The 20859-nt window shown below is 34.7% G+C and overlaps 1 protein-coding gene across 4 annotated transcripts in view; it reads right to left on the bottom strand.

The window, feature by feature from the left end:
- The window catches only part of GPR174 (G protein-coupled receptor 174), a 31246-nt gene extending 28297 nt beyond the window's left edge, over positions 1 to 2949 (bottom strand). For 2 of the 4 annotated variants that reach the window (XM_032592111.1, XM_030305322.1), the window contains exon 1: positions 1891 to 2101. The gene's annotated coding sequence lies outside the window, so the exon portion shown is untranslated. Of the gene's footprint in view, positions 1 to 1890; positions 2102 to 2271 lie in introns of those variants that run through there. The other 2 variants (XM_032592112.1, XM_032592113.1) reach the window with 2 other exon arrangements.
- Between the last annotated feature and the right edge of the window lie 17910 nt (positions 2950 to 20859).

The raw sequence follows: 20859 nt of genomic DNA, 5'->3' as shown, positions 1-20859 counted from the left end.
TCCATTTCTAATAATTTCCTTTAACTCGTGGTCTGCAGACTGATTCTCTAGACCTATGTCACAAGACAAAGGCTTTTGGGATGTAACTTTAATGGGCAAGGGAAACAGCACTATCTGTAGTTCTTTCTTTCAGGATTAGGCAAGGGTCAGAAGAAAGAGTTTAATTTCCTTTTCAGTTCTGAGCATCTGATTGGTGCTAATAGTGTCTATAAAAGGAAGGTATAAAGCATGCTTCTTTCTACTTTTCATTTCACTTACCTAGTACACAGGGGGAAAATTGAGTTCATTCATTCCTAAGGGTCTCTAGGTGAAAATTCAGTGAGATTTTTGGAGGAATCAATGTCCCACTTTGTATTTATTCACCTTTACAATATTCTGTACCATACTGTACCAGCCCACACAGAATTGGTATTTTAAATGATTCCTGTCTCACAGAAATGTAACTATTGCAAACATACAGTAAGAGAGAGCTACATGTGTTTACAAGTACAAAGAATATTTTCTATAATAAAAAAAATACCCCCTCTGATACAAAGTTCCTGGAGGATGACTTTCATGTGATCCAAATATTTACTAATGTGGCTGGTGGAATCTTTCCTTGGGATGAAAAACTTGAATCCCATCTATAAGATTAATGCCTTTGCCACAATACCTGATATTTACAGCAGCTGCCTGAAAGAAATACTCCTTGCTGAATGACCCAAAGCTCTCTAACAAATTTAGCTCTAGTTGAATAAAATTATAACTTTTTTACTTCCCTGGAAAGATTAGAGCAGTATAAAATAAAGTCCATGAAAAAGAAATTAAAAAACAAAACGAAGTCCAAGGACACCACTGTTGACAGTAGAGAAAGGAAGGAGCAGAAAATCATTTCAGATTTTTATCTTGGGTCATGTTGCACCATGGACATACATCCTTTCCTTTTTTAAAATCTCTAAATGCAGCTTCTAGAAGTTACATGCTACTGATAGCCTTATCATTGGGTTTAAAGTTAGAAGGTGCCTTCCTAAATATTTTCTACTTGAGCATAAAAGAAAAGCAACACGCAAACCAGAAAACAATTTTACTTACATTTTGTCAAAATATGTGATGATGAGTATCTAAAAATGTAAATTTAATCTAAATCATTTAACCCATTATTGATTGTAATGTACTGATTATTCTGATAGATAAAGCTTATGTATGAGAAACAGAGTAAATAAGTCTCTTTTCTTATTTCTCCTCTCTCATTATAAACATGTTTTGTTGTTGTTGTTTGTTATTGTTGTTGTTGTGTTGTTGTTCTGGAGTGCTTTCTTTGAAAGCAGAATCTTTACACTTAACATTAATTACAATTCACTTTTACAGTAAAATATATAACTTTTACAAGCTGATAAGAATATGTATTCATGTTGGTAAATGTCCTGAGACATTATAGTTCTTATTTTTTAATCATAGCTCATTTGAAAATAACAGAAATCTAACCATTTAAATCATTTATCAGAGAAACTATCACCTACAAAAAGTTATAACTAAGAGTAGATAAAAAACATCCTGCATATTCTGCAAGTAACTCTACTTAATATAGAGTTGCTTAAATTACAAATGTTCACAGGGCTTTATTCAATATCAATTGAGTGAAACACATTAGAAAAAAACCTCTCCATGTCAAACTTAAATTTCTCCCCATTAAAAGTTACCTCCCCCTTCCCATATTAAGCAGTCAAGTGTATAATTATTTTGTTTGTGCAAATACTAAGGAAATGACATACAAGGATGGTCCAGGTTCATGATATCCATACCACCCTTAGATCTGACAGATTACCCAGAACTTGGTGTGAAGAAAACAGTTCTAGATATTAATGGTAAAAGATACAGATAAGATCTAATTCATTAAAAACTGGAGCCTACCGTTTCAGTTTCTTTCTGTTTTCTCCAATGATTTCCAAAGAATTCAAGTGACAGCCACTTCAACAAGGATGCTATTGATCTGTACCTCAATTCCAGCTCCTTGTTCTGAGAAAAACCAACATCCTTTTCCATCACCAAAAAACAAACAAACAAACAAACAAAAAAACACAACCTCTTAAAAATGAGATAAAGAAAGACAAAAGGAAAGGAGATAGAGAAAGAGTGAAAGATAAAGAAGAAAAAGAAAGAAAAGAAAGGGAGGGAGGAGGGAGACAAGGAGGGAAGAAAGAGTAAAAATAAAACAAAATATAATAAAGCCAAAACAAAATGAAGATAGCAAAGGTAAAAAAAAAAAGAAAGAAATAAAATTCTCAGCATTACCTAACCACTACCATGTTGGAAAACATGGTAGTGAGATGTCAGCGTGAAATATGCAAGCCTCTGTGCACACTGAACATTTCCGTTTTCCAGGCGGTAGCTTGAGCTAGCAAGCTTGCCTGTGCTTGTTCTCTCTCTCTCTTCTCTCTCTCTCTCTTTTCTCTCTCTCTGTCTCTCTGCCTCTTTATCTCTGATTAATTATGAAGAACTATTTTATGGGCTGTAAATACAGGCTGCAAAGCTTCACATTAAGCAAATAAACTTTTGTTTCTATTTATAGGGCGACAGTGCATTGTCTTCCAATCCTGTGGTTGCACTTAGCTTTGAGTTTGTGACAATGTGTGGTTATTTGTTTATGGAGTCTTTTGTAGAAACTATGTGCCCTCTGGCCCCTTTCATAGTGGACCACTACAATCTTCATCGTGATCCTTTCTCTAAGCCCCTCAATTGTTGTGTTCAGGTACCAAAGTGGACACTCCTTACCTAAGATTGACCCTTAGGTAGCTCCCAATAGGAGAGTTCAAAGTGGGAATGACCTCTGCCTAGAGTATTCTTAGATATACAGACATTTAAACCCCTGATATTAAAATAAATACTCTACTCCTTAAGAAAAACTTAAAGATACATAACTCACCTCACACTTCCTGTCCACCCACTCCCCATTCCCCTCAGAGTCCTCTGCCAGGAAGTATAAGTAAACCTTCATTTCCTCACAGTGGTTAGGAATAATTGGGTGAAAAGAGGCTGGTTTTCTGTAGCCCAGACCTGTAGCCACAACCCGTTGAAGATGGTGTTCCAAGCACCTTCAGAGCCCCAGAGCCTAGGACTACACTGTATTAGATGCCTAACATATTCTACCTGCAGCAGTACACCTGTGAAATGGACAAGGGGCAGCTGAAGGCAATCTCCAAGACTTGCATAGTATTTTAGATCAGAGCAAAGGAAATTTTCACATGTACCATGGGAGAAAGAAGTATATTAATGCAAATCCAGTTTTATTCCAGGACATATCTGTATGGCATATTATAGGAAGCATTGGGAAGCATCTGTAGGACTCTTTACCTCAAAATATTTTTTTCTCTAATGCCTGAAAAACAAATTCTTTGGGGGTAAGCATTCCTTTCTTCCTGAAGTGTTGATTTTCAAATCTTGACACTCTTAGAAATATACTTAGTTGAAAACCTTGGTGTGAATAAATTTATTAGGATTGGAAAGATAAAAATTCATAATGAGAGCAAGATATAAAAGAAAATTGAATAGATTCCAGGGAATGAAAACTGAGTTGCCAATCTTTAATGATTTTGCACTAAGCTATGTTGAGTGTAGTTCTGAATAAGTGGAGAAAATATAGGGGAAAGGGTAAATTAATCTAAATTTTCATTAGGTCAGCTATATTGACAAGAGATCACAATTCATTGCCCCTTCTGTATCCTTTTATTCTGTACCCACAGTCTGGAAGAATGTGGCATTAATTCTGTGTTTATTTAAAGAAAATTGTCCTACTTGTGTTTGTTGTGTCCAGAGTTTATTGTGATGCTCTCTCCATTCACACAACCTTAGCTCCATTCAGCAAACACTTACTGAATAACTGCCAAATGCAGACCAGTAGATCAAATATAGCTGAAAAGAGAAAAGGAAAAGAGTACAAGAGAGCTGATGGTAAAGGAAAGGATACTGCTTCCCAGAAACTTTTTAGAATCTAGTTAAGCAATTAAGACATTATCTAATTGCCTAAATTATAAGGCAGCATACATGTCATAAGGGCCTAAAAATGTTATTTCTACCTCTGTAAAATATTACAGAGGACGTCAGGGATCCAGGAGGGCTGGGATAAGAAATGGAATTTCAGGATGCAAGTCAAGCAAGTCTTCAGGAGAATGAGAGTTTGGGCTGTATCTCTAAGAATGGAAAGATTTCAATAATTACAGAAGTGACAGTATTTTGCAAATTTCTAAAAACTCGTAAATTTTGCTTCTTTGTACAGGATCACATTTTATTATCCTCATTTTTCTCCTGTCTTCTTCCACCAAATAAAGTTTGGGTACAGACAGATCAGTCTTGAGGTTTCAGCTGGCTGTCTCAGATAGAACACATAGGAGCCAATCTATATATTTTGAAAAACTACCTGGTGGTGAAGTTTCCTGACCTAGTCTATACTTATCTTTCTTATTTAGGTCAAGGAAATTTACCTCGATGAGAATCCAACTTATGCTCCTATAAGAACATTGTTAAATTCCACTCCAAATTGCTCAATAATACTTTCAGAGCTGAATGCAGTAGGAGTCATGATGTAGTCTAAGTTCTCATTTAAAGATTAATAAGTTAAGAGAGAAGGACCTGATTCATGTTTCACAGTGAATTAATGATAAAGCTGCCACTTAGACCCAGGTTTCTTGACTTTTAAGACAATGTCCTCACCAACATCATTTCCATCTGGCCAGGGTCTAATGGCATCAATGATATGGGTAATTTATTCACTATTATATAATCTGTGGCAAGGTTGTCTTATTTAGTTACAGAGGAAAGGCCAAATATCAAATAAACTCAAAGGCTAAATTCTATGGCTCTGTCTTATATGTAAAAAGGGTGGACATCTTGACTCACTCAGATCTACTTAAAAAGAAAAAGTTTAAGCCCAGTCAAATTAGAGATAGAGGTCAAGACATTTACACATACTTCCTCAATCATGTAATTATGAAATATAAAATATATTAAAAATATATTAAAAAAATGGAAAATAGTAGCAAAGTAAGAGGACCCTAGCCTTACCGTCCTTTCACAAACACAGCTAAATGACTATCAAATAATCCTAAATACACCAGAAATTGACCTGAAAAACTGCAGGAAACAAACTCCCAACTAAAGGTAGAGAAGAGGCCACATCGAAGAAGGTAGGAAGTACAGAGACATGGTTTCATAGAGAAATGGATTGTGGCCTCTGCAGTGGGGACAGAGCTATGGTGGTGGAGGAGGGTGAGAGACAGACTAACACAAGGGGAGTGCATGGGGAAAGGAATACCAACACCATTTGGTTTGGAAAGCAAGAGGGAATGAATTCATAATAGCTGACAACCAGCTGGGCTTAATGCCTGGAGTGTTAAAGGTCTTTGGGGGACTTGGGTCCAAAATAGCATAGAGAGCATTGGGCTGCTCTTGGAGAGAAAGCAGGGCAAACAGTCTGTGAACTTACAGTATAGAAAAAATGATATGAAGAGCACTTGGGGCACTAATGGGGTTATTTGCTCATCTCAGAGTATGTACCAGAGAGTCAGTGTTCACGGAGAAATCCCTACAAGAACAAAAGACCTAGCAGGCACCATTTCCCTTCCCTTCCCTTCCCTCATCATAAGCACAGGGTCACCTGCAGAAACTGGCATAGGCCTGAAATTCACTAACTTGCTAACACCAATACCCACCCCCACTCCCACACTCTAGTAGAACCAACCTTCCCTTCCAAGTCATGCTTCCCTCAGTCCAGGGTGGTGGGACCCCTACCCCAGAAGTGCTGGGAGTATTGCAAGGACACAATTAACAGAGACTGTGGCAACAGGTCTCATTTCACAAGCAGACCACAGAACACCTGCTTAAAACTCACCACATTCAGGCCAGGGACCAAACATTGCATACAACAGGAAAAGAGAGCCTCTAAAGATGACTGGCCCAAAGGATATAAAGCCAAGATAAAATAGCAGAGCAAACACAACATACATTAGAGATACTACCGGAAATACCAGGCTCTGGGGAACAAAGGACACTATACTGCAGAGCACTACAGGACCTCTTCTTTGTAAGGCCATTACTCTCAAGAACAGGAAACGTAACTGACTTACGTAACTTACAAAAACAGGCACAAGACTTAGATAAAATGAAAAGAGAGAGGATAATAGAGCCACAGATCTACCAAAACAGATATAAGTACATGACTATACAGAATTTAAAGCAATGATTCATAAAAACACTCACTGGACTACAGAAAAGAGTAGAAGGTAATAGTGAGACCCTTAACACAAAGATAAGAATATAGTTGTGATAAATAAAAATATGAGAAACATATTTACTAGAATGAACAGCAGGCTGAAAGAAGCAAATGAATGAGTTAATGACTGAAAAGACAGTAATAAAAAGTAATCGGGCTGAACAAGAGAGAAAAAAGGTATTATGCAGAATGAGAATAGACTTACAGATCTCAGAGACTCCATCAACCATAATAGCATTTGTGTTATAGGGTCCAAGAGGAAGATAGAGAAAAGGAGGCAGAAACTCTATTTGAAGAAATAATAGCTGAAAACATCCTGAAACTGGGGAAAAGAACAGATATCCAGATCCATGAAGCACAGAGAACCCACAACAAAATCATCCAAAGCAGATCCACACCAAGACGTATTGTAATTAAATGGGAAAATGTGGTTATAAAGGAAGAATTAAAAAAAAAAAAAAAACAAGACAAAAGAAGACAGTTCTACCAAGTAGAACAAAGGAAATCCCATAATTCTATCAGCAGATTTTTTAGCAGAAACTTTGCAAGCAAGAGGGGAGTGGCATGACATATTCAAAGTGCTGAATGGGAAACTCTGCAGCCAAGAATACTCTATCCATAAATGATATCACTCAGAATAGAAGGAAAATAAACAATTACCTAGACAAACAAAAACTAAAGGAGTTTGTGACCACTAAATCAGCCCTGCAACAAATATTAAAGGGGACTCTTTGAGTTGAAAGGAGAGACAGTAAGAGGGTAAGAATTACAAAAGCAATAATATAAATATTTCTGTAAAAATTATTTAAGTAACTCACAAAATAAAAGTCTGAAAAATATGACAATATATACTTAACACTTTAGAAAGAGAGGGGTAAAAAATGAGTTCAAAATTAAACAACCCTTACTAATATAAACTTCTATATAAAGAAGAGACTATATAAAAACCTAATGGTAATATATATCAAAAACTACTAATATATATGCAAAGAAAAAAACAGAAAAAAATTTAAAAAATATATCACTAAAGAACACCAAAAAATCATGAGAGAGAAAAACAAGAAAGGGTCAGAAAAAATCTTCAGAGACAACCAAAATGAATGATAAAATTAAAAAAATACATATCATCAATTACTTTTAAGGTAAATTGACTAAACACTCTAATCAAAAGACATAGGGTGACAGAATGAATTTTAAAAAAATCAGACCAATCTATATGTTGGTTATAGGAAACTCATTTTAGACCTAAGACACCTATAGTCTGAAACTGAGGGATGGAGAAAACTTTATCATGCAAATGGCTGTCAAAAGAAAGCTGGAGTAGCAATACTTATATCAGAAAAAAAATTAGAAGAAAGACTAATAAGAGACAAAGAAGGACCCCGTATAATAATAAAGGGACAATCCAAAAGAATATATAAAAATTGGAAATATTTATGTACCCAACATGAGAACACACAAATACATAAAACAGTTAATAACATTAAATTGAACTGATAGTAATACAATAATAGTAAGGGGCATTTTTAAAAAGTTTTTATTTAGAGGAGCCTGGGTGGCTCAGTTAGGCATCTGACTTCAGTTCAGGTCACGATCTTGTGGTTTGTGAGTTCGAGCCCTGCGTCAGGCTCTGTGCTGACAGCTCAGAGCCTGGAGCCTGCTCTAGATTCTGTGTCTCCCCTTCTCTCTGCCCCTCCCATGCTCATGCTCTGTCTCTGTCTCTCAATAATAAATACACATTAAACAATTAAAAAAAAAGTTTTTATTTAAATTCCAGTTAGTTAACATGTAGTGTAATATTAGTTTCAGGTGAAAAATTACTAATTCAACACTTCTATACAACAATGTGTGTTCATCACAGGTGAAGTTAACTCCTTAACCCCCATCACCTACTTAAACCATTAACCCACCCACCTCATTTCTGGTAATCACCAGTTTGTCCTCTGTAGATCAAAGTCTGTTTCTTGGTTTCTCCTCTCTCTCTCTCTCTCTCTCTCTCTCTCTCTCCCCTCTCTCTCCTGTTTACCTTTGCTCATTTGTTTTATTTCTTAAATTTCACATATGAGTGAAGTGATGTGGTATTTGTCTTTCTCTGACTGACATTTTGCTTAGCATAATACTAGTTTCATCCATGTCATTGCAAATGACAAGATTTCATTTTTTTGTGGCTGAGTCATATTGAATTATATATATATATGTATATATATATACAACACACACACATATACATATATACACACATACATATATATATATATATATACACACACACACACACATACCACATCTTTTTTCCATTCATCACTCAATGGACACATCAGCTTTTCCCATAATTTGGCTACTGTACAAATGTTATTGTAAACAATAGGGTGCATGTGTCCCTTCAAAGCAGTATTTTTGTATCCTTTGGGTAAATACCTATTAGTGCAATTGCTGGATCAGAGGGTAGTTCTATTTTTAACTTTTTTTTAAGCTTTTTTTTTTTGAGAGAGAGTGTGGAGCAGGCGAGGGGCAGAGAAAGAGGGAGAGAGAGAATCCCAAGCAGGCTTCAAGCTGTCAGTGTAGAGCTTGAGGCGGGTGTCAGTTTCATGAATGATGAGATCATGAACTGAGCCAAATCAAGAGTCAGACACTTAACTTACTGAGACATACAGGCACCCTATTTATTTTTTAATTTTTTTTTCAACATTTTTATTTTTGGGACAGAGAGAGACAGAGCATGAACTGGGAGGGGTCAGAGAGAGAAGGAGACACAGAATCGGAAACAGGCTCCAGGCTCTGACCATCAGCCCAGAGCCCGACGTGGGGCTCGAACTCACGGACCGCGAGATCGTGACCTGGCTGAAGTCGGACGCTTAACGACTGCGCCACCCAGGCGCCCCAGGCACCCCTATTTTAACTTGTTGAAGAACCTGCATATTTTTTTCCAGACTGGTTTCACTACTTGCATTCCCACCAAGAGTGCAAGAGTGTTCCATTTCTCTATATTCTCTCCAACACCTCATCTTTCTTGTGTTTTTAATGTCAGTCATTCTGACAGGTGTGAGGTGATATCTCATTAGAGTTTTGACTTGCCTTTCCCTGATGATCAGTGATATTGAGCACCTTTTCATATGTTTGTTGGTCATCCATATGTCTTCTATTGGAAAATGTCTATTCATGTCTTTTGTCTATTTTTTATTGGATTATTTGCACTTCAGGTGTTGAGTTTTATAAGTTTTTTTAATATATTATGGATATTAACTCTTTATCAGTTAATTCATTTGCAAATATCTTCTCACATTTGTAGATTGCCTTTTAGTATTTGATTGCTTCCCTTGCTGTGTATAAGCTTTTTATTTTGATAAAGCACAAGACCTGTATCCTGAACACCATAAACACTGATGAAAGAAATTGAATATTATACAAAGAAATGGAAAGACATTCCGTGTTCATGGATTGGAAGAAAAAATTTGTTAAAATGTCTCTACTACCCAATGCAATCTGCACATTTAATGAAATCCCTATGGAAATACCAACAACATTTTTCACAAAGTTTGAACAAGCAATCCTACAAATGGTATGGGAGCACAAAAGACCACGAATAGCCAAAGCAATCTTGAAAACTAAAATCAAAGTCAGAGACATCACAATTCTGGTCTTTGAGCTATATTACAAAGCTGTAGTGTTCAAGACAGTATGGTGCTGGCGCAAAAACAGACACAGAGATCAATAGATCAAAATGGAAAACCCATAAATGGACCATAACTATATGCTCAACTAATCTCCAACAAAGCAGGAAGGAATATCCAATGGGAAAAAGACAATCTGTTCAACAAATGGTATTGGGAAAACTGGAAAGTAACATGCAAAAAATGAAACTGGACCATTATCTTAAACCATACAACAAATAAATTCAAAATTGAAGAAATGCCTAAATGTGAGACAGGAAACCATCAAAATCCTAGAGGAACACATAGGCAGAAACCACTTTCACATCAGCTGTAGCAACTTCTTACTAGGTACCTCTGGAGGCAAGGGAAAGAAAAGCAAAAATGAACTATTTGGACTTCATCATCATAAAAAGCTCTTGCACAGCAAAGGAAACAATAAAAGAAACCAAAGGCAACCTTAAGACTGGGAGAAGATATTTGTAAATTACATATCTGGTAAAGGGTGAGTATCCAAAATATATAAAGAACTTAAACTCAACACCCAAAAACCAAATAATCCAGTTAAAAATTGGGCAGAAGACAAGAATAGACATTTTTCCAAAGAAGATATACATATGGCTAGCAGACACATTAAAAGATACACAACATCACTTATCATCAGGGAGATACAAATCAAAACTGCAATGAGGTATTAAATTATACCTGTCAGAATGGCAAAAATTAACAACACAGGAAACAATGGATGTTGTTGAGAATGTAGAGAAATGGGAACTCTCTTATACAGTCAGTGGGAATGAAAACTGGTGCATCCATAGTGGAAAATAGTATGGAGGTTCCTAAAAAAAGTTATAAATAGAACTACCCTACACTCCAGCAATTGCACTACTAGGTATTTAACCAAAGGATACAAAAATACTGTTTCAAAGGGGCACATTCACCCCACTGTTTATAGCAGCATTATCAATAATAGCCAAATAATGGAATGAGCCCTAAAGTCCATTGAATGGTGTAAAGATAAAAGGTTGTGGTATATACATATACAATGGAATATTACCTAGCCATAAAAAGGCACGAAATCTTGCTATTTGCAATGATGTGGATAGAGCTAGAGTATATTACACTAAGCAAAATAAGTCAGCTGGAGAAAGACATGTACCATATGATTTCACTCATATGTATAATTTAAGAAATAAAATAGATGAACATTGGTACAGAAAAAGGAGAGGGACAAACCATAAAACAGACTCGTAACTATAGGGAACAAATTGAGAGTTGGTGGAGGGTGGGATAGGCTAAATTGTTGATGGGTATTTACCAGGGCACTTGTTGTGGTGAGCACTGAATGTTATATGTAAGTGATGAATCACTAAATTCTACTTCTGAAACTAATATTACACTGTATGTTAACTAACTAGAATTCAAATAAAAAACGTGAAAGAAACAAGAAGAAACAAACAAATGAAAAACAGAACAAAGAGCAACCTAAACTTACACCTAATGGAGCTAGAAAATGAATAAACAAAACCCCAAACCACCAGATGGAAGAAATACTTAAGATTACAGCAGAAAATAAATGATACAGAATCCAAGATAAATTAGTGGATCATATCAATGAAATCAGCTGGTTCTTCGAAAAAATAAACAAAATTCATAAACCTCTAGATAGACTCATCAAAAAAAAAAAAAAACAAGAGAAAGGACTCAAATAATAAAATTACCAATGAGAAAGGATAAATAACAAGCACCACATAATAAATAAAAACACTTTAAAGAAAACATATGATGAAAAACTATATGGCAACAAATTGGACCACCTAGAAGAAACGAATTAATTCCTAAAAACATTTAAATAACCAAAATGTAAATGGAGATAATATAAAATTTGAATAGATCAATTATCAGCAAGGAGTTTGAATTGCTAATCAAATAAAAACTCCAAACAAACAAAAGTCCAAGATCAAATGGCTTCACAGGTTAATTCTACCAAACATTTAAAGAGAGTTAATGGCTTACTCTTCTCTATTCCAAAAATATAGAAAAGAATGGAAGTTTTCCAAATTCATTCTATGAGATTACCATTACCCTCGATACCAGAACCGGATTAAGACACCACCAAAAAGAAAAAATACAGGCCAATATGTTTGATGAGTAGAGTGCAAAAATCCTCAGCAAAATACTAGCCAACCCAAATCCAAAAATACTTTAAAAAATCATTCATCACAATAAGGTGGAATTTTTCCTGGTATGCAAAGGGCTTCAATATTTGCAAATATATAATGTGATTCATCACATCAATAAGAGAAAGGATAAAAACTATATGATTATTTCAATAGATGCAGAAAGAGCATTTGACAAATTCCAATACCCATTCATGATAAAAGTCCTCAACAAAATTGGTTTAGAGGAAACATACCTCAACATAATAAAGGCAATATATGAAAAATCTATAGAAAAACATCATACTCAATGGGGGAAATACTAAAGTTAGGAACAAGACAAGGATGTCCACACTCTCCATTTTTATTCAACATAGTACTGGAAGTCCTGTCTATAGCAATCAAACAAACAAAAAGGAATAAAAGAAGTCAAAATTGGCAAGGAAGAAGTAAAACTTTCACTATTTGCAGATGAATATGATACTATATATAGAAAAACCTGAAAGATTCCACCAAAAATCTACTAGAACCGATAAACAAATTCAGTAAAGTTGCAGATACAAAAAAGTAATGTGCAGAAATCTGTTGCATTTCTTATACACCAATAATAAGACAAAAGAAAGAAAATTCAGTAATCAGTCCAATTTACAATTGCACCAAAACCAATAAGATACCTGAGATAAACCTAACCAAGTAGTAAAAGAACTATACTCTGAAAACTATAAAACACTGATGAAAAGAATTGAAGATTGACACAAAGAAATGGAAAGACATTCCATAATAAATGGATTGAAGAACAATATTTTAAAAATGTCTATACTACACAAAGCACTCTACACACTTACTGAAACCCTCTATCAAAATACCAACAGCATTTTCTACAGAACTGGAACAGAACATTCTACAATTTATATGGAAAAACGAAGGACCCTAAATTGTCAAAGCAATTGTAAGAAATAAAAGCAAAGCTGGAGACATAAATAATTCCAGACTTCAAGTTATATTACACAGCTATAGTAATGAAAACAGTATGGTCCTGGCACAAAAAATAGACACATAGATCAATGGAATAGAATTGGATACTCAGAAAGAACACCACAACTATATGGTACAATTAATTTTGAACAAATGAGTAAAGAATACCCAGTGGGAATACCCAGTGGGAAAATGAGAGTCTCTTCATCAAATGGTGTTGGGAAACCAGGTCAACCACATGCAAAAGAATGAACCTGGACCACCTTCTTCTTACACCATGCACAAAAATAAATCCAAAATGGATTAAAAGCCTAAATGTGAGACAAGACACTATAAAAATCCCAGAAGTTAGGCTAGGCAGTAATTTTTCTCATATAGGAACATATAGGTATAGGAACATTTTTCTAGATATGTCTCTTAAAGCAAGGTAAATAGAAGGCAAAATTAAGGTCTTGGGAATACATCAAAATAAAAAGCTTCTGTACAAGAAAGTAAATCATAATAAAACAAAAGGCAACCTACTGAATGGGAGACAAAATTTTTCAGTGATATATCTGATAAAGGGTTAGTATCCAAACATGTAAGTAGCTTATACAAATTAACACCCAAAAGCCAAATAATCCAATTAAAACATGGGCAGAAGAAATGAATAGATATATCTTCAAAGAAGACCTACTGATGGTCAACAGACACATAAAAAGATGCTTAACATCACTCATTATCAAGGAAATGCAAATCAAAACCACAATGAGATGTCACCTTACACCAGTCAGAATTGTTAAAATAGAAAACAAAACAAAACACAAGAAACAACCAGTGTTGGTAAGGATGTGGAGAAAAAAATCTCTTGCACTGTTGGTAGGAATTCAAACTTGTATTGCCTCTGTGGGAAACAGTATGGAGGATCCTCAAAAAGTTAAACTTTAACTACCCTATGATCCAATAATTGTGCTACAGAGTACTCCCCCCAAAATACAAAAACACTTATAAAAAGGGATACATGGACCCCTATGTTTTTTGCAGCATTATTACTATAACCAAATTAAGGAAGCAGCTGAATGTCCATCACTAGATGAAAGGGTAAAGAAAGAGGGTGGTTTATAGATATAGACAATGGAATGGAATGGAATATTATTCAGCCATAAAAATAGAATGAAATTATGCATTTGGAAGGACAAGGATAGAGCTAGAGAGTATAATGCTAAATGAAATGTCAGTCAGAGAAAGATATCATATGGTTTCATTCATATGTAGAATTTAAGAAACAAAACAAATGAACAAAGAAAAGAGAGGGAAACAAGCCAAGAAACAGAATCTTAACTATTGAGAACAAACTGTTTTTTTTTCAGAAGGAAGGTTGGTGGGGTAATAGGTTAAATAGGTGATGAGGAAATGCTACTATATACATATATATATATATATATTATATATACATATAGTAATTATATATATATATTATTATGTTATACATATACTAATTACATATAGGTATTATTATAGGTATATACGTATAATTACTATATATTATACACCTGAAACTGATGTAACACTGTATGTTAACTATACTGGAGTTATAAAATAAGATTAATAAAAATGAGTCTGCTTTCCCTTGTTCTGGGAGTCATTGGTTTGTAAATTATTCTCCATAATCTCCTGTTTATACATATAAAAATGATCTTGTGATGCAAAAGAAGAAGAAAATATATTTTAAGTAATACATTTAATTTTAGGTATAATAATAATTATATTTTAAATAAAAATAATATGTTCCTTAATAAGGTATAAATAAAAGTTTCAGCTTTTACTATTGGTTTGAGAGATAATTTTCTTTTTAATAAATTTTTCATTACCATTTAATGTTTACCCATGATTCTAAAATTTCTTTTTCAACTATACTTGTTTAGTGTTGTATATAAAATATTGCATAATACAGTATACATTATCATTAAAATTGTTTTTCTAAACGTATTCATATCATCAGACCTTCAATTTTAAATCCCAGTGTTTCTCCCTTTCCAAGAATATCCTATAGTTTAAGCTTTTATTGATTGTGGTTTAATCACAAATATCATTTCTTCAGCTCTCTATAATCTGCAAAGGGCTTTATGCCTTGTTATGTAATTGCACAGAATTAACACATCAGCAGCAGCAAAGCATTAGAATGCTGTAATTAACAGATTAAAATACATTTTAAAATAGTTTACCTAAACGATTTTCTTTGAAAAGTTACCAGTTAAAATACTAATTATACTCATTCCTTCTTTAAGTAAAATACTTTTTTGGCGAGTGTTTGATGGCTGAGAGTTGGCAAACTACTATGTACTGTGCTACCAGTTTAAATTTGTTATGTTATTTATTCATTCAAACAACCTGTTTTTAGATAGTATTTGTCCTCCACTTCATAGTTGAAAAAACAGGCTGAGAGGTGTTAAGTAGCTTTCTCCAAGTTATACAGCTTTGATAGTCAAGAAATACTGAAAATTGATTTGAATTTTTGAAATTAAGATTTCAAGATAGACAATATCATTGCTGATTCTCAGACTATAGTGGTACTTTTGGTAAAGTATGATATTGTGACTAAGTTACATTAATCATTAATATGAAGGCAATAAAATAACTTACAAATGTTGATTCAGGAGATACACATTGCCAAGAGGAAAATTCTCACAGCTTTGGGATTATGGGATTATATCATAAGGTAGCTTTCATATCTGTGGAACTCCCACATAGTCCTAAATGGACTGCAAATTACATTTCAGTGCCAAAATTATAAGCAGTACAAGGGCAGGTCAACTGCTCAACTCCCTCCTTTGTCAAAGTTTTGAGTAGTATATCATATACTTGTGTGTTTTGTTTTTTCTCAGGGGACAGTATCTGACTTGATCATGAAAGAAAATGGGAAACTTCAATTCACTTTACAGAAATTTACTGAATCCAGGAACAAAGTGAAGAGGAATTGGTGGAAAGTTTTTCTATCTCAAATAGCCCAGTGGCCACAGAAACAGTTTACTCAAGACCATACTCACTTGGAAAATTAATTTAGTGAAATTTTATTTGTTCCTTCAAATTTCATTCTTTACCTAGAAAATAAATCTTGAACAGTGTCCAAATTAAGAAATAATGGTGCCATTATGTATCAGGGCATGTTTGGGGCCTGGAGGGAGCCTAATTTGTTATTCTGAAAATGCCCAGAGAACATTATACTAAGAGTCACAGTGTAAGTGTAAATAAACATTAGATTTCCCAAGAAAAAATAGCACTCAAGGGAATCAAGTAAAGGAGTGCTATTTGAATCTGCATGCTTAGACCAGAATTCAAAGCAAGAGTGGTTTTATTGTTACTGATTTTAAATCTTTATAATTAACAATAACAATAAGTAGTGAAAATATCTACTATATTAGACCCTTGGTGAAAAGGGAATCAGCAGGAACCCAAAAAGATCACTTTATATAGCCTATATTAAGTTATACACATGTGGACAAAGCCCTTCACAGAAAGAAACACCCTTATCCATAGATAAACTAGAAAGTCGTTTATCCTACACAACACAGTATTCAATGCAAATATTACTATCTCCAAAATCCACTCACATACCTGAAAAGTCAGTATTCCAGGTGTGTTTTTTTTTTTTGTGTGTGCTTCTGCATTGATCCTTTTTCAAAAGAGAACTGTTGAGAAGGATAATATGTATAGCCTCAAATTCCTTACTATAAATTTATTAGGTAAATCTACTCTCAGTGGAGATCCTGGCAATCTGGGGACAATTAACAGGAAAGGATGCTGGAGAGTAATGAGAAGGGTATGGGGAAGTATCCACCACACATTTTTGCCTTGGGTCAAACAGGCTAACCACATAAGATACTCACAGGGTATTGGAAGTAAAAGTTTTACACATCTTCCTGTAACAGAATCTTTACTGGTCAACCATTCATGGACTTCAGAAGGTCCTGGAATCTCTGAAAGCATTTATAAAAATTTCTGTGTGCATACATATAAGTACTTTTTTTTGTGTGGGAAGAAGGTGTATATTTTAATCAGATCCTTGAAGGGGCTGGGACCAAAAAAAATGTTAAGAACCACTAGAATAATGAGGATTGTCACCACCACTGTCTGTTATCAGAAGTGCAATCTGGCAGGAAGAGCCCATAAAATGAAGGTTTTCAGATAGTAATCTCCCAAATGGATACAAACTACTGATCTGTCCAACTTCCTCATTTTACAGGTGAGGAAATTGAAGCCCAGAGAGTTACAAATCTCGTCCAATATAAAATAAGTATAGTTATAGTATACTTTTATAGAATAATACAGATAAGCTCAGGCACTTCTTTTTAGTTCTACTTGTCGCCTGTTCTGCTGTGTTGCCCAGAGAAGCCAGTTGGAGCATCATAACATCTGCCTTGGAGAACTACATCAACAGAACTGTTGCAATTATTCCTTCTGATGGGAGAATGATTGTGGGAACACTGAAAGGTTTTGACCAGACCATTGATTTGATTTTGTATGGAAACCATGAACAAGTGTTCAGCTCTTCACAGGGAGTAGAATAAGTGGTGCTAGGGTTATACACTGTAACAAGTGACAATGTTGCAGTCATTGGAGAAATTGATGAAGAGACAGATTCTGCACTTGATTGGGGGAATATTCAAACTCTGTAGCAAACCGAGGAAAAGCTACATACATTGGACATCTGTAATCTTTGTACAGAGAAATTTATTATTCTGAGGATGATGTTTGGAATTTTATGAATGTGTAATGGCAGACTTTGATTCCATATTGATCCTTCATAATATGATATGTAAATTGAAATATTTCTACTTTTCCTTGAAAATAATATAGATGAGAACGGTGTGAATTATTTTGAGTCTGGGGGTACTTGAGTGGGTCCGTCACTTAAGTGTCTGACTTTGGCTCAGGTCATGATCTCATGGTCTGTGGGCTCAAGCCCCAAATCTAGCTCTGTGTTGACAGTGAGGAGCCCGCTTCAGATTCTCTGTCTCCATCTCTCTCTGCCCCTCCCCATCCCTTCTATATTTCTAAAAATAAATAATTATCGAAAAAATATTTTGAGCCTAATGAGAGATAATCTTTGATCCTCTTTCTATTTTACTTAATATTTCTTTTCTGAAAGTCACTGTAAATGGAAGAGAAGTTGCTCATTGTGTTGGATATAGACTTTTAGATATGAGGAATGACAGAAGAGGAGAAGGGTATGATGGGAAAGGAAATGTTGAATTCCAGGGTTATTTCCATGATATCTGATAAAATTTTAATGCACAGTTTCCTCAATTAGAGAATTTCCTAAATGGTATGAAAATTTTTGAGTATGTGATTCTGTGTGCGTATTTTACTTGGAAAATGTTCTATAGATTTTATAAGCTTCTTAAGAGTCCATGACCCTCAAAAAAGTTAAAAATCACTTACCTCACTTATTCATTTAAGGAAACTAAGTCCCAGAGAGGATAATGTTCTCATAGTTAGGAAGTAAATAGTTAAGACAAGTTAAGGAAGTAAAAAGTTAAGTCTCTCAACTTTGGTTCCATGGTTTTTACACTGTGTCCCAAGCAACCTTTTTCTCTAACACCTTATCTTTATAAATAAGATGTATCTGTTTGCCCCTTATTTGATACCTGTGAGAAAGACCTGATGAGATATACTCAAGACCATGGACACTGTAGACTCAATACACAAAGGGATTTTAAATGAGTGCAAGGAAGTCTCCTGAACCTGAAATCATTCAACTCATGTATTTTCAAATGGATCTAGCCACTGTGATTAGGATAAGAAGTTTAAGTATCTATTAGGATAAGAAGTTAAGTTATATAGGTTAAGTATCTTATAGATACTGGTAACATTGGATCTACTTGATTTATATATACAGTTAGATGCCCCTACCATGATGATTTCCATAAAACCCAAGCCCACCCATATGGCCCCAAACTCATATTGCTTTCTTCTAATTCATAAGTATCATAAATTTTATCTGCTTAACCAAAATTGGGTCACATTCCTGTATATCAGATGCCAAAAAATTAGTTAAAAAAAATATATATATATACTTGTGTATGTATGCATACATGCAATGTAGAATTTAGCTTTCCAAGCTTAATAGTACAAGAAACCAAACTAGAATGAGGTTGGAATGGGTATTGAATGGGAAAACATTGAATATCTTCCATGGGAAGTAAGATTAGTCCACTGTTTTATATTGCAGTATGCAAAGGGGACTAGGGTTGGTGGGTCACAAAAGGAAGAATTTAAAATCAAACCTGACATGTTAAAACCTTGGAACACTATTAAACCATTTAACTTCATAGTGCTTTTGTATGATACAAAACACTTTGGAATTTTAGTTTAATCCAAATAAGATTAAGGAGATAAATATTCAAAAAGGCAAAATACCCTAAATTCATGTCTACAATCCTATTTTATAAATTGTCTGTGGTTCTGCATGTTCCCATAGATAATTGACCATATCAGAAGTTTGAAAGAACTGAGGGATGGGACTCTTCCAGTTCAGGAATGACTGACCTTGGTTCAAGAGCACAATGAAGTAAAACCAAATTAGCAACAGGGTAAATGGAATGGGGATAGATAATTGGGCACTAGGTACAGAGAGAATGCAAAGAGCCTTGTATTTGAGGGGAAAGGAAAAAGAAAAAATGAATTAAAGGTGGAGGTGTTGAAGAGATATATTTCAGCTAGAGTAAAATATAAGTACATAGGCAATATTTTCTGTGTCTGTGCTGAACTCTGGATGGAGACAGTAGTCTTGGGGGACAAAGGAAGTAGGGCCAACTGGAGACCACAGGATACTGATTTTCCTGTCCTGCATCCCAAGCCTGAGTTAAAGGAACAAAGATTGATAATTCATAAAAATGCTTTTCTAGGCCATATGGAGTAGAATTTTTTGTATAAATATAGTTTCCACAGATTATCCATACGCAGTAGAAAATCAAAAATGATTTGTAAAAAGCAATTTTCCTTGGTTTAAGGAACTGGACTAAAGTGGTTCCATCAATCTCTTCCAATATCAAGGGTTTTGCAGAAGCTTCTTTTGAATGGGGAACAGGAAGTTAATTTGAAACCATCTATCAGAGCAAAATATCCACACCCAAATGGGCTATTTATATTTATTTTTATTTGTGATGTGCAAATTTCATGAGCCACACTGTCTGTCTCCAATCTAGAATGTGCCTACTTCTTTTCACCGTATTTTCCCAGTTGTTTTGCTTTGAAAATTATACTCAGCAACAAATGAAATTGTTAATATTGCCCTATTTTCTGCATTATATTATACTAAAGGTACTTAAAAGCATTTATTTACCAGAAATTGCTTTTTTAGTTTTGCTACTCATCACTTACTAAACAAAAGTCACATATCCTCCTCATAAGCATCAACTGAAATGTCAACAGAAATAGCATCAACTCAATTCTTTGTTATCCCAGAAAGATGCAAGTGATGTAGTATGACCAAACTGCTCCTCTTGCCACTATGTAAGGAGTACCTGAGTCCCTGGCTCCCCATCACAAAAGAGCATGCCCCACCTCAAGTAACTAATCAAATACCTGAGGCAAGTTCCAAGCCATCTGCTCCTGTTTTGAAGCTTTCCCATATGTCTCATTACTGTTTCTTTCACTCTGTCTTCCATGTGTGTTTTGGGTAAGGGAAAGAAGTGTAGACATTTTAATCCTTAGGGATTATCATCACATTAACCAAGCTATCTTCTGCAGTACTCCAGAAGCTTTAGTCAGGACTGTGTCAAAAGCAAATGACTAAAACTCAATTTAAATTGGATTTAGAAAAATAATATGTTACCTCAAGTACCTGAAA

This window comes from Lynx canadensis, chromosome X (genome assembly GCF_007474595.2).
Source record: "Lynx canadensis isolate LIC74 chromosome X, mLynCan4.pri.v2, whole genome shotgun sequence".
NCBI lineage: Eukaryota > Metazoa > Chordata > Mammalia > Carnivora > Felidae > Lynx > Lynx canadensis.
Note: the sequence above shows the minus strand (reverse complement) of the source record. Positions and strands in the feature narration are given on the sequence as shown.